This window comes from Gorilla gorilla, chromosome 20 (genome assembly GCF_029281585.2).
Source record: "Gorilla gorilla gorilla isolate KB3781 chromosome 20, NHGRI_mGorGor1-v2.1_pri, whole genome shotgun sequence".
NCBI lineage: Eukaryota > Metazoa > Chordata > Mammalia > Primates > Hominidae > Gorilla > Gorilla gorilla.
This window is the reverse complement of record NC_073244.2, coordinates 30,295,682-30,306,664: the sequence shown is the minus strand read 5'-3', so window position 1 is coordinate 30,306,664 and position 10,983 is coordinate 30,295,682. Positions and strand designations below refer to the sequence as shown.

Sequence of the window (10,983 nt, the reverse complement as noted above, 5' to 3'; positions counted from 1 at the left end):
GTATGTTGTTTGTGCATGAGACTGTAATTCCTTGACCCTGAAAACAGGACAAGGAACAGAATGTGTGATAAAGAGTGCTGAACACAGCCTCCTAAGAATGTGGTTTGAGTGCTTTTAGATGTTATAAACAAGGCCATATGTGCCTCATGACCCGAATCCAAATAGCCACCTGGTGGATGTTTCTTGTTTGTCTAAATTGTAGTTCAACAAGCCTTTTCAATAAATACTTGGCGGATGAATCTTAAAGCAACACTCCATTGGAGGAGCTGCTCCCTTCCCCGTTCAGCTGTAATTGTCTGAATATTTATTTCTCGGCATTCACTGCAGAACAAGCTGCAAGTGGTGACTCGGACGTGATCAAGTGGTGACTCGGACATGATCAAGTGGTGACTCCGACGTGATTGCCTTGAAGTTATGCATGGAGTAGGATGACTCACCAATCTTCGGGGAATACTGGTAAGGGACAGTCCCTACCCATTTTCAGGAGGACAGCACCGACGTCTATAATACCAGGGGTCGGGTTACCATGGATCAGGAGTTGTCCAAAGAGCAGAAAGTATTTTTTAAAACGGTGCAACATTTACTTAAGGTTATTCAGTGCACCATAGAGTCTGAAGCTTTGCATAAGCTTATGTTTTTAATTCAGCAGGAATGCCCTTGTTTCCCTGACCAAGGAACATTAAACTTAGAGTTATGGGAGCAGGCAGATTGCTGCCTGAAAAGAGGATTTGAGCAGGGCCATTTTACTAATGTTACCGTTTTGATCACCTGGATTCTGGCATGTTCTGTGTTGTACCCTCTTTATATGCCAGATCATGGTGAGTCAGATTGCCCATTTTCTTCACCTGAAGGGAATTCGGAAAATTTAAAGGAAAAGGGAACACAGAAAGCAGAACAACAGGAAGGAGTTCCTCCCCCAACTTCACTCCCTTCAGTAGGGCATAAAGAAGACACTTTTTCTAGTGATGATGAGGACGGACTGGAGCCTTTTCCTCTCCCTATAGAAAAGCCATTGCCGTCTTTTCCTCCACCCTTCACATGACCTGCATCTGTTGGCCCCATTCAGGCAATAGCACCTCCCATCCCCCTTGAGTAGATTGGAGGCCGTCCAAGGGACTGTTCTTGGATAAGACCTCCAGGCAGTGAACATTTATATGACTGGATGGCCGTGTCCCCTCAAAAAACCTCCCTACTAGAAGGAGGCCTCCAGGAGGGACTGAGGAAGGAAGATCCTGAGGCGCTTTTTAGTGCATTCCCTGTCATTGTTCAAAATAATAGGAGACGGCATGAGCGCTTGCCTTTTATTGTCTTTAAGGAATTAAAAAGAAGTATCTGCAAAAATGGTGTACATTCACCCTTTACGCAGGGGATGGTTGAGGCTCTGGGAAATGGTTATGAGATGGCTGTGCATGACTGGAAAACTCTGGGAAAAGTTTTGGCTTCAGCTGCTGAATATACTGTGTGGTGGAGAGAGTACAGTGATCTAGCCATGCAGCAATGCTTGCAAAATTTGGATAATATCCTGATACAGCTTGATATGTATGCTATTGGAGACAGGGCCTTTTGCTTCAGCTCAGGCTTAGGCTCAGGTGGATGGCCATCTATTTTCCTCAATGCTCACAGCTAGCGATAGAGGCATGGAAGAGGATACTCATGGGACAATTCCAGGGTTCCTTTGTGATGGTTAAATAGGTTGCCACAGAAACATATGTTGAATTTATCAACCGATTGCAGGCTGCAGTTGAAAGACAGGTACCTCATCCTGAAGTCGCCAAACTTCTTATGTTGCAATTGGCTTTTGAAAATGCAATAAGGATTGTCAGGCAGCAATAACCCCAGTCTGAGCCACTGCCACTGAAATCGGTGTGTTTATTAAAACGTGCCAGAATGTAGGCACTACAACTTATCTGGCTCAGACTTTTGCTGCAGTGATGACTGGGGCCACATGTTATAATTGTGGCCAAACTGGGCATATGGCCAAAGAATGCCAACAGAAGGGAGTCCCAAAGAAATCAAAGGCCCCTAAAATACCCTCTCAAGAATGCCTGCGATTCAGCAAAGGTAAGCACTGGGCTAATCAGTGAAAATCAAAATTTGATAAGGATGAAACCCATTATCGGGAAATGGGAAGAGGGGCAAGACCTCCAGTGCCCAGAAAAATCCATGGAGGAACACCAATTCCCAGACTTGGGGAATGACTTTCCCCTCTGAGTCAGGACCAGAAATAGCATCCATAACCTCTCTTCAGCCACCTCTGGCAGCGCAGGGCTGGACCTCACAGTCATATCAGATATGGTGCTTAAAGAGCAAGATGGGGTCAAGCTGATTTCTACTGGAATCTATGGCCCATTACCCAGAGGAACGTTTGGATTGATTATCAGAAGTACACTTCAAGGAATTCAAATTTTCCCTGGAGTCATAGATTCAGACTATTTAGCAGAAATTAAAGTTATGGCACAGGTGTCAGGGGTCCATGCCATCTCTAAAGGGACTTGCCTTGCTCAGATTATTCTTACTCCTTACCTTCAAGGTAATGTTCAACAGACCTATGGGGCCTCAGGATTCGGCCACTCAGGCATGAAAGTTTTTTGGAGTACTCCAGTGTCATGTCATAGACCATACTTAGAAGTAACAATTAATGGAGTTATGTTTATGAGAATTATTGACATGGGGGCTCATCAAACTATAATAGCTAAAAGACAGTGGCCTTCAGATTGGGCCTCTCCTGCCTGATGTTCTGTCATGGGTGTTGGAGGGTATCAACAGCCATTAAAAAGTAGGCATATTCTTCCACTTTTGGGCCCAGAAGGCAAGGTCACCCATGTTCAGCCCTTTATCTTAAGATATTCTATTTTTCTCTGTGGGAATGAGATGGCCTAGAACAGTGGGGCTTAAACCTCTCTGTCCTGCCCCCTTTTTGGTAGGGGCCACTGCTCCTTTGAAAATTATCAAAACCAAGTGGAAAACTACTAGCCTGCTATGGGTGGAGAAGTGGCCCATTAAGAAGGAAAAATTGCAACACATCCAATGTCTCGTACAAGAACAACTAGACACTGGCCACATTGAGCCTACTACTAGTCCCTGGAACACTCCTATTTTACCATTCTAAAAAGGTCAGGAAAGTGGAGGTTATTGCATCACCTCTGTGCTATTAATGCTGTAATGTTTCCTATGGGGCCTTTGCAACCAGGATTACCTTCTCCGGTTATGATCCCCAAAGACTGGCCTCTTATTTTAATTGACCTAAAGGATTTTTTTTTTTTAACCATACCCTTGCATCCCGAAGATCGAGAAAATTTTGCTTTTATTGTTTCCACTTACAATACTCTGCAACCAGTTTAATGTTACCAATGGACAGTTCTACCCCAAGGGATCATGAACAGCCCTACTATATGTCAGCTTTATGGACATGAAGGCTTACTTCCTGTGCATCAATCCTTCCCCTAGGCAAAAATTTTCCACTATATGGATGATATTTTGGTAGCTGCTCAGCATCAGTCATTACTGCATCAACTTCATGCAATGGTAGTACAGCATATGTCACAATATGGTCTCATTGCACAAGAAAAAGTCCAGCTGATGGCTCTGTGGCTCTATATACTCTGTGGCTCTTATCTACTACCCTCAGGCCACAACTTACAGAATTAATTCTTCCACAGCACTTAACCCTTAATACATGATATTGAGTCCTAGGAAAGATTAGTTGGATATGATCCTATTTAGGCATTCCTACAAATTACTTTAATCTTTTTGACACCCTGAAAGGTGACTCTGCTTTAAATTCACTGCAAGACCTCTCTTGGCTAGAACAGGGTGAGCTTAATGCTGTGGAGCAAGCCTTGACCCAAAGGTGTATATTGGGTTTAGATCCTGACAGACCTATAGATCTTTTGATCTTTAATACCCCTCAAAGTCCTACAGGAATGCTTGGGCAAGTTGGAACAAATGTTTCTCCTTTGGGGCGGCTTTACCTGTCTTGTAACCCCCTCCCTAAACACATACAAAAGACCACAGATTTAATAGCTTCTCACAACGGGATGCCGACATTGCATCCAATTGTCATGATATGACTCTGCTACTCTTTTCTTACCTTTAAGCAAGGAACAATTTCATACTCTCTTAGCCTGTGATCTTGATTGGCAAGTTGCAATGATCAACTTTATTGGTAATATTAGTTTCCATTTACCAGCCTCTAAGCTCCTGAACTTTTTACAAACTGTGCCTGTTAAATTTGCATGTATTGTTGTCTCTGAGCCCTTGCTTCACGCCACTACTGTCTTTACAGATGGTTCAAGGAAAATGGGAAAGTCAGCTATAGTGTGGCAAGATGCCATGCAAAACTGGCAGCACAAAATCCAGGAACATTTCAAAACTACTCAATAGGCTGAGTTAGGTGCCCTAATATTGGTGTTACAAACTTTTCCTCACCAAGACATGAATATAATTAGTGATTCCACTTATGTGGTGTATAGTATTACTCATTTAGATCTCACACATCTAAAAGGCATTACTAATGAACCCCTACTAACCCTGTTTCTAACAACACAGGAGCTCCTTTGTCCCCATCATCACCCTTTTTATATCACACATATTCGCTCTCATTCTGGGCTACCTGGTCCCTTGTCAGCAGGGAACACTCGAGCTGATGCTCTGGTACAAACACAGATGAGGTTTGCAGACTCTCCTGCATATTTGTGAGCTCAAGCTGATCATTCCTTTTTTCATCAGAATGCTCACAGTCTTTTGTTTTTGTTTTTGTTTTGAGATGGAGTTTCACTCTTGTTGCCCAGGCTGGAGGGCAATGATGCGATCTCGGCTCACTGCAACCTCCACCTCCCAGGTTCAAGCAATTCCCCTGTCTCAGCCTCCTGAGTAGCTGCGATTACAGGCTCATGCCATCATGCCCAGCTAATTTTTGTATTTTTAATAGAAACAGGGTTTCATTATATTGGTCAGGCTGGTCTCGAACTCCTGACCTCAGGTGATCCACCCACTTCGGCTTCCCAAAGTGTTGGGCTTACAGGTGTGAGCCACTGTGCCCAGCCTGCCTACAGTCTTAAACAAGTTTCATTTAACGCTTGATCAAGCTTGCATGATTATTAAAACTTGTCCTGATTGCCAACAGCATTCTCTCTCCATTTTTTCATTGGGAATTGGTGCCAACCCATAAGGTCTGGTACCTAATGCTACCTGGCAAACTGGTATTACTCAGCATCCACCTTTTGGATGCTTTAAATTTCTCCATGTTACTGTGGACACTTATATGGGCCTCATATATGTGACTCCATGGACTGGAGAAGAAACTAAAGATGCAATTGCTTATCTTTTTGAATCTATTATGACCTTAGGCCCTCCACAGACTATTAAAACTGATAATGGTCCTTGCTATCTTAGCACTAGCTTTTTATATGCATTGCAACTTTGGCACATACAACACAAAACTGATAGTTCTTATAACTCAACCTGTCAGGCCATTGTTGAACAAGTTCATCAAACCCTTAAAGTATATCTTAATAAATGAAAAGGGGGGAATATGGGAGCTCTCTCCTTGAGAATGAGCAAAAATCTTATTTACTCTTCATTTTTTGAATATTGGACAAGATGGCCAGATGGCTATTGGTCATAGGATGAAGCTGTTTGAGGTCACAAAATGAAAGGTGTTAATTCGAGACATTTGTACAGGGAATTGGGAGGGACTTTATGAGGCATTGCAATGGGGTCGAGGTGCGGTTTGTATTTCATGAACTACAGGACTAGAGTGGATCCCCATAAAATGAGTGAAGCCATATTATGAGTTAGAGACTACTGAAAAAGCCCCTCCTGATGATGAAGGACCTGTCATTGGAGAATCGACCAAAACTGACAGTGATAACTTGGAAGGCACCTGACATTACCTGGTGACAGCTAAAGAAACTGGACCAACAGGGAACTATCTGGCTTGCGTCTATGGGAGCCCCTGCAACTGCAGAGAACCAGTTTCTTATGTATCTGACGGTAATTGGGGGAGCTTCTGAGAAGGTAAGACAGACATAGATGTTGGGGTGGCTGGTAATTCTTGTTCTTTGCCAACTGGGCTTAGCTCAAGAACATGTTCATTGGAGTCATCTTCTGAATCCCTCAATTTTCAATGTTATTATGTGGTGGGATGCTGACCCGCCTTTGTCATCTAATACTTCTTGGATGGGAGGTCGATGGATGCCCCTGTCTTACTCCCTAACTGAAAATTTGGGATGGATTAAACTTAATGACTCCTTGACTTTATTGTCTAGCAATCCTCCTCTCTGTTTCTCTACATGGGCACCTAAGTGTATTACTCTCATTCCTCAGGAGTATCTTTACTATCAGCCCAAAAGGGATGCTAAGCCTGCAAACTTGACTTTTATTTCTGCTGTTACCAGTAATCTTACTGAGGTTTCTAACGAAATTATACAAATGCCTGATCTTCTATATAAGAAGATGCCATCTGAGAAAAGACTGGTGACATAAGTTTGAGGCTGTCCAGTGGTCCCCATGCAGACAACCTGTGCCGCATCAAGGACCTCTGTTTGATAATGGCACCTTACTTCATTGGGGACCCCATGGATATCTCATGTCTGCAAATCAGACTATTGGATTTGGGAGTCCATCCAATAGTTCCATCACCTGGTCAGAGTATGGGATTTCAGGATGAATATTACAATCAAAAGGGGAACAAGTTTTAAGCCCTGCTCATACCCAAATTTGGAAACTAGGTCTTCCCTTTTTTGAATGGGTTCTTTCATAATAAAAGTGATTACATTTATAGCGGTCACAACTACACCCTCTCCTTGCACAATAATGTTACTGATACGGTCCTGATTTGTGCTACACACCCTTATATACTTTTGTTTGGGCAGGATATTCCTAACATAGAACAGAATCAATCCTTTTATAGTATTACTGTCTCTTCCAGTAGTTGATACGCTACATGCTTGTCTCATCAAAACATTACACAATTATAAACTATGTCATGATTTTTTTTTTTTTTTTGAGACAGAGTCTCACTCTGCCACATGGGCTGGAGTGCAGTGGTGCGATCTCAGCTTATTGAAACCTCTGCCTCCCGGGTTCAAGCGATTCTCCTGCCTCAGCTTCCCAAGTAGCTGGGATTACAGGCATGTGCCACCACGCCCAACTAGTTTTTGTATTTCTAGTAGAGACAGGGTTTCACCATGTTGGTCATTCTGGTCTCAAACTCCTTACCTTGTGATCTGCCCACCTCAGCCTCCCAAAGTGCTGGGATTACAGGTGTGAGCCACCACACCCGGCCCTATGTCATTATTTTAAAATGGTGGTCAGGATTGTGGCTCCCTGTATATCCAACCCGGAACTGGAAAGGGGATTCTATCTTGCAGTTATTTAGAAAAGCATTGTCTCATACTCGAAAAAAAAAAATTTCTGGCCACTCTAATTGCCTTTTTAGTTTCAGCTATTATTATACTAACAACTGCTACTACTGCAGCTGTCTCTTTGACGGAATCTATTCATACAGCCTCAGTGGTGAACCACATGGTATACAATGTAACCCATGAATTTCAAGAACATGTAAATACTGATAAAAATATTTTTTCTCACCTAGAGGCCCTTGAAGCTGCCACTGAATGGCTAGGGGATCCACAGCAGGCATTCGCTACTTGTCAAAATTTACATTGTGATTAGCAATATAATTCCATCTGTGTCACACTTATGTCATATAATAGCTCCCAATATACCTGGGAGAGAGTGAAGGCACACCTACACAGGGCTTACGGCAACCACCTGTCTTCTCGAGTTTCTACTCGTTAGTGTGAATTAAATAAACAGTTTAAGCGATGGTTGCAGCAATTACAAACACCCTTCAGTTATTACAAGACTTTCAGTGGTTGAACCCAAATACTTGGTTGTCTGGGCTAAACATACAAATTTGGGTGATAGCCACTGTTTATCCTTTTTTGTATCTTTTAGGCATCTGCAAATGGCTCTGTGCTGCCACTCAACCAACTATGACCAGGGAAGAATGATAGAAGCTTACTTTGCATTGGATAATCAGCATGTTCTAAGAATTAAAGAAGGGGGAAATGTGAGGGGTGTATGACAATACATTCAAGCTTATGTACAAGGCATTTGAGGTTGAGGCATGGAAAAATACTGAGGCACTGTGTGTATGTTGTTTGTTCATGAGACTGTAATTCCTTGACACTGAAAATAGGACAAGGGATAGAATTTGTAATAAGGAGTGCTGAACACAGCCTCCTAAGAATGTGGTTTGAGTGCTTTTAGATGTTATAAACAAGGTCATATGTGCCTCATGACCCAACCCCAAATAGCCACCTTGTAGATGTTTCTTGTTTGTCTAAATTGTAGTTCAACTAGCCTTCTCAATAAATACTTGGCAGATGAATCTTAAAGCAGCACTGTCTTGGAGGAGCTGCTCCCCTCCCTTTCAGCTGTAATTGTCCAAATACTTATTTCTTGGCGTTCACTGCAGAGCAAGCTGCAGCACAGCTGCCGGCATTTATTCATGCAAGATTCCAGCTTGCTTATCTATGTCTGCAGCTCAATTTTACAGGCTGCTCTTTGTTAAAAAAAAAAAAAAAAAAAAAAAACATAATTTGTGGACTTCTTTTTATTAAAAAGAAAACTTTACCAATGACTTTTTTGCTCTATCTGCCTAAATAATTTCAACTCCTGTAACAATAATAATGTCAAAGGAAACATTTATAATGTATTTTTATGTATGAATAAGCAAGATAGCAAACTCTAAATAGTGGATGTTTTTAATTTATTTATACAAATGTGTTGGGTACAAGTGTAATTTAGTTCCATGCATAGATTGCATAGTGGTAAAGTCAGGGCTTTTAGGGTATCCATCACTCAATGTACATTATAACTATTAAGTAATTTGTCATCATACACCCCCATCCTACCTTCTCACCCTTTTACGTCAGGAGTGCTGGCCCTCAATGACCAACACAAAATAGATAAATTATTTTCTGAGACTTAGAATTAAAAATCAACCTAAGAGAAAAGATGACTCCTAAGCCAGTAAAACATCGGTTATATATATATATATATACACATATATATATTTATACTCAAGAAACTTACAGAGTCTTTCCTATGCACAAACCCAAAAGTAAAGCCAAATGGCTCTATGCAATAAACGTCGTGGTAATAACATAAAAAAAAAAAGCTTTCTCGAATGTAAATTCAAAAATAAAATGAAGGAACTGTTTATCTAGATGTACAGAAATCAACATAAAGACACACAAAGACACAGGAAACACAGAAAAGCAAGGTTTATGACACTTTCAAAGGAACACAATAATCCTCCAGTATTCTAAGAAAAAAAATTCATTGAAATTACTTTAAAAGACCTTAAAAAGGCTTCAAAATATATATTTAAAAGAAGCTCAAAGAGATGTGAGAGAAACCCAAAAACCAAATCAAAAATAAATAAATAAATTTAGAGTATAAGTGGGAAATGTGCCAAGGAGATGCATATCTTTTAAAAGAAACCAAAACAAAAATTGTGAAACTGAAAGATTGAAGGAAAAAGAAAATACATTCAAAGATTCAACAATACAATAGACTGAAACAGGCATAAAAGGAATTTCAGCTTTTTTTTTTTTTTTTGAGATGGAGTTTCACTCTGTTGCTCAGGCTGGAGTGTAACGGTGTAATCTCTGCTCACTGCTACCTCTGCCTCCTGGGTTCAAGCAATCCTCCTGCCTCAGCCTCCTGAGTAGCCAGGATTACAGGCACCTGCCACCATGCCCAGCTAATTTTTGTATTTTTAGTAGCGACGGGGTTTCAACATGCTGGCCAGAGTGGTCTTGAACTCCTGACCTCAGCTGATCCACCCACCTTGGCCTCCCAAAGTGCTGGGATTACAGGTGTGAGCCACCGTGCATGGCCCAAATTTTCAGACCTTTAAAGAGGATTTTTTTCTTCTGTTTTGTTTTTTGGGTTTTTTTGCAGTTGCAAGATTTAATAGAGTGAAAACAGAGCTCCCATAAAATGGGAGGGGACCCAAAGGGGGTTGCCATTGCCAGCTCGAATGCCTGGGTTTATATCCCGATCACTGTCCCTCCCGCTGTGCTCTCAGGCAATAGATGATTGGCTATTTCTTTACCTCCAGTTTTTGCCTAATTAGCATTTTAGTGAGCTCTCTTTACTACCTGATTGGTCGGGTGTGAGCTAAGTTGCAAGCCCTGTGTTTAAAGGTGGATGCGGTCACCTTCCCAGCTAGGCTTAGGGATTCTTAGTTGGCCTGGGAAATCCAGCTAGTCCTGTCTTTCAGTCCCCCTTCTCAACAGGAAAACCCAAGTGCTGTTGGGGAGGTGGGCCAATGACCGTTCTAACTGCTTCCTGCTGAACTGGGGCATAGTAGGGGTTGTGCAGTTGAGATTTCCTCGGGAGGGGTGCCTTCGATGTCATTAACATCAGAGCATGGGCTAGCAGGCCAGTCCAGGAGTCCATGGTAGATCTTAGTCATGGACTGCACCTGCGGCTCCATTTGAAGAATGTAGCTTTACAGCTTTGATTCTGGAAGAGACAAACTTATCAAGGAGGTTAAAGATACAGGGATTGAAATGTATGGCCTGCAGTGCAGGGGATTATTTTTTCGGCACACTTCACAGGCCCTGACTATCTGCTTGGTAGTTTTGGAAAGGCCTGGTCCAGCAAATAATAATTTGACCATCTGATGGGTGCTATCAATGCCTAAGTGAAAGGTTTGGTGAAGGGTTTTAAGTAATTTCCATTGGTTAGCTGCAGGCGAAAATATTTTTCCTTCTTCGGTGGCTAGCCATCCTGAGGGGAGGAAGCTATGTCCTCATGAGGTTCCCCATTCTATTTCTTCTGCTGAGTACTGGGGCTTGGTTTCCCAGAGGGGATTAGCCCATACTAGGGGGTCCTTCTATAAGCATCTCTAATGGAGGGTCCTGCCTTGTAGCTCTTTTTGCTTCAATATCCACTTGGCGG

The 10,983-nt window shown here is 42.1% G+C and overlaps 1 long non-coding RNA gene across 1 annotated transcript; it reads left to right on the top strand.

The window, feature by feature from the left end:
• Positions 1 to 233: 233 nt before the first annotated feature.
• Positions 234 to 8,650, top strand: LOC115931584 (uncharacterized). Its single transcript, XR_004068044.3, has 3 exons — positions 234 to 456; positions 5,752 to 6,018; positions 7,963 to 8,650. It is a non-coding gene; the product is annotated as an uncharacterized lncRNA (long non-coding RNA).
• The last annotated feature ends 2,333 nt before the right edge of the window (positions 8,651 to 10,983 follow it).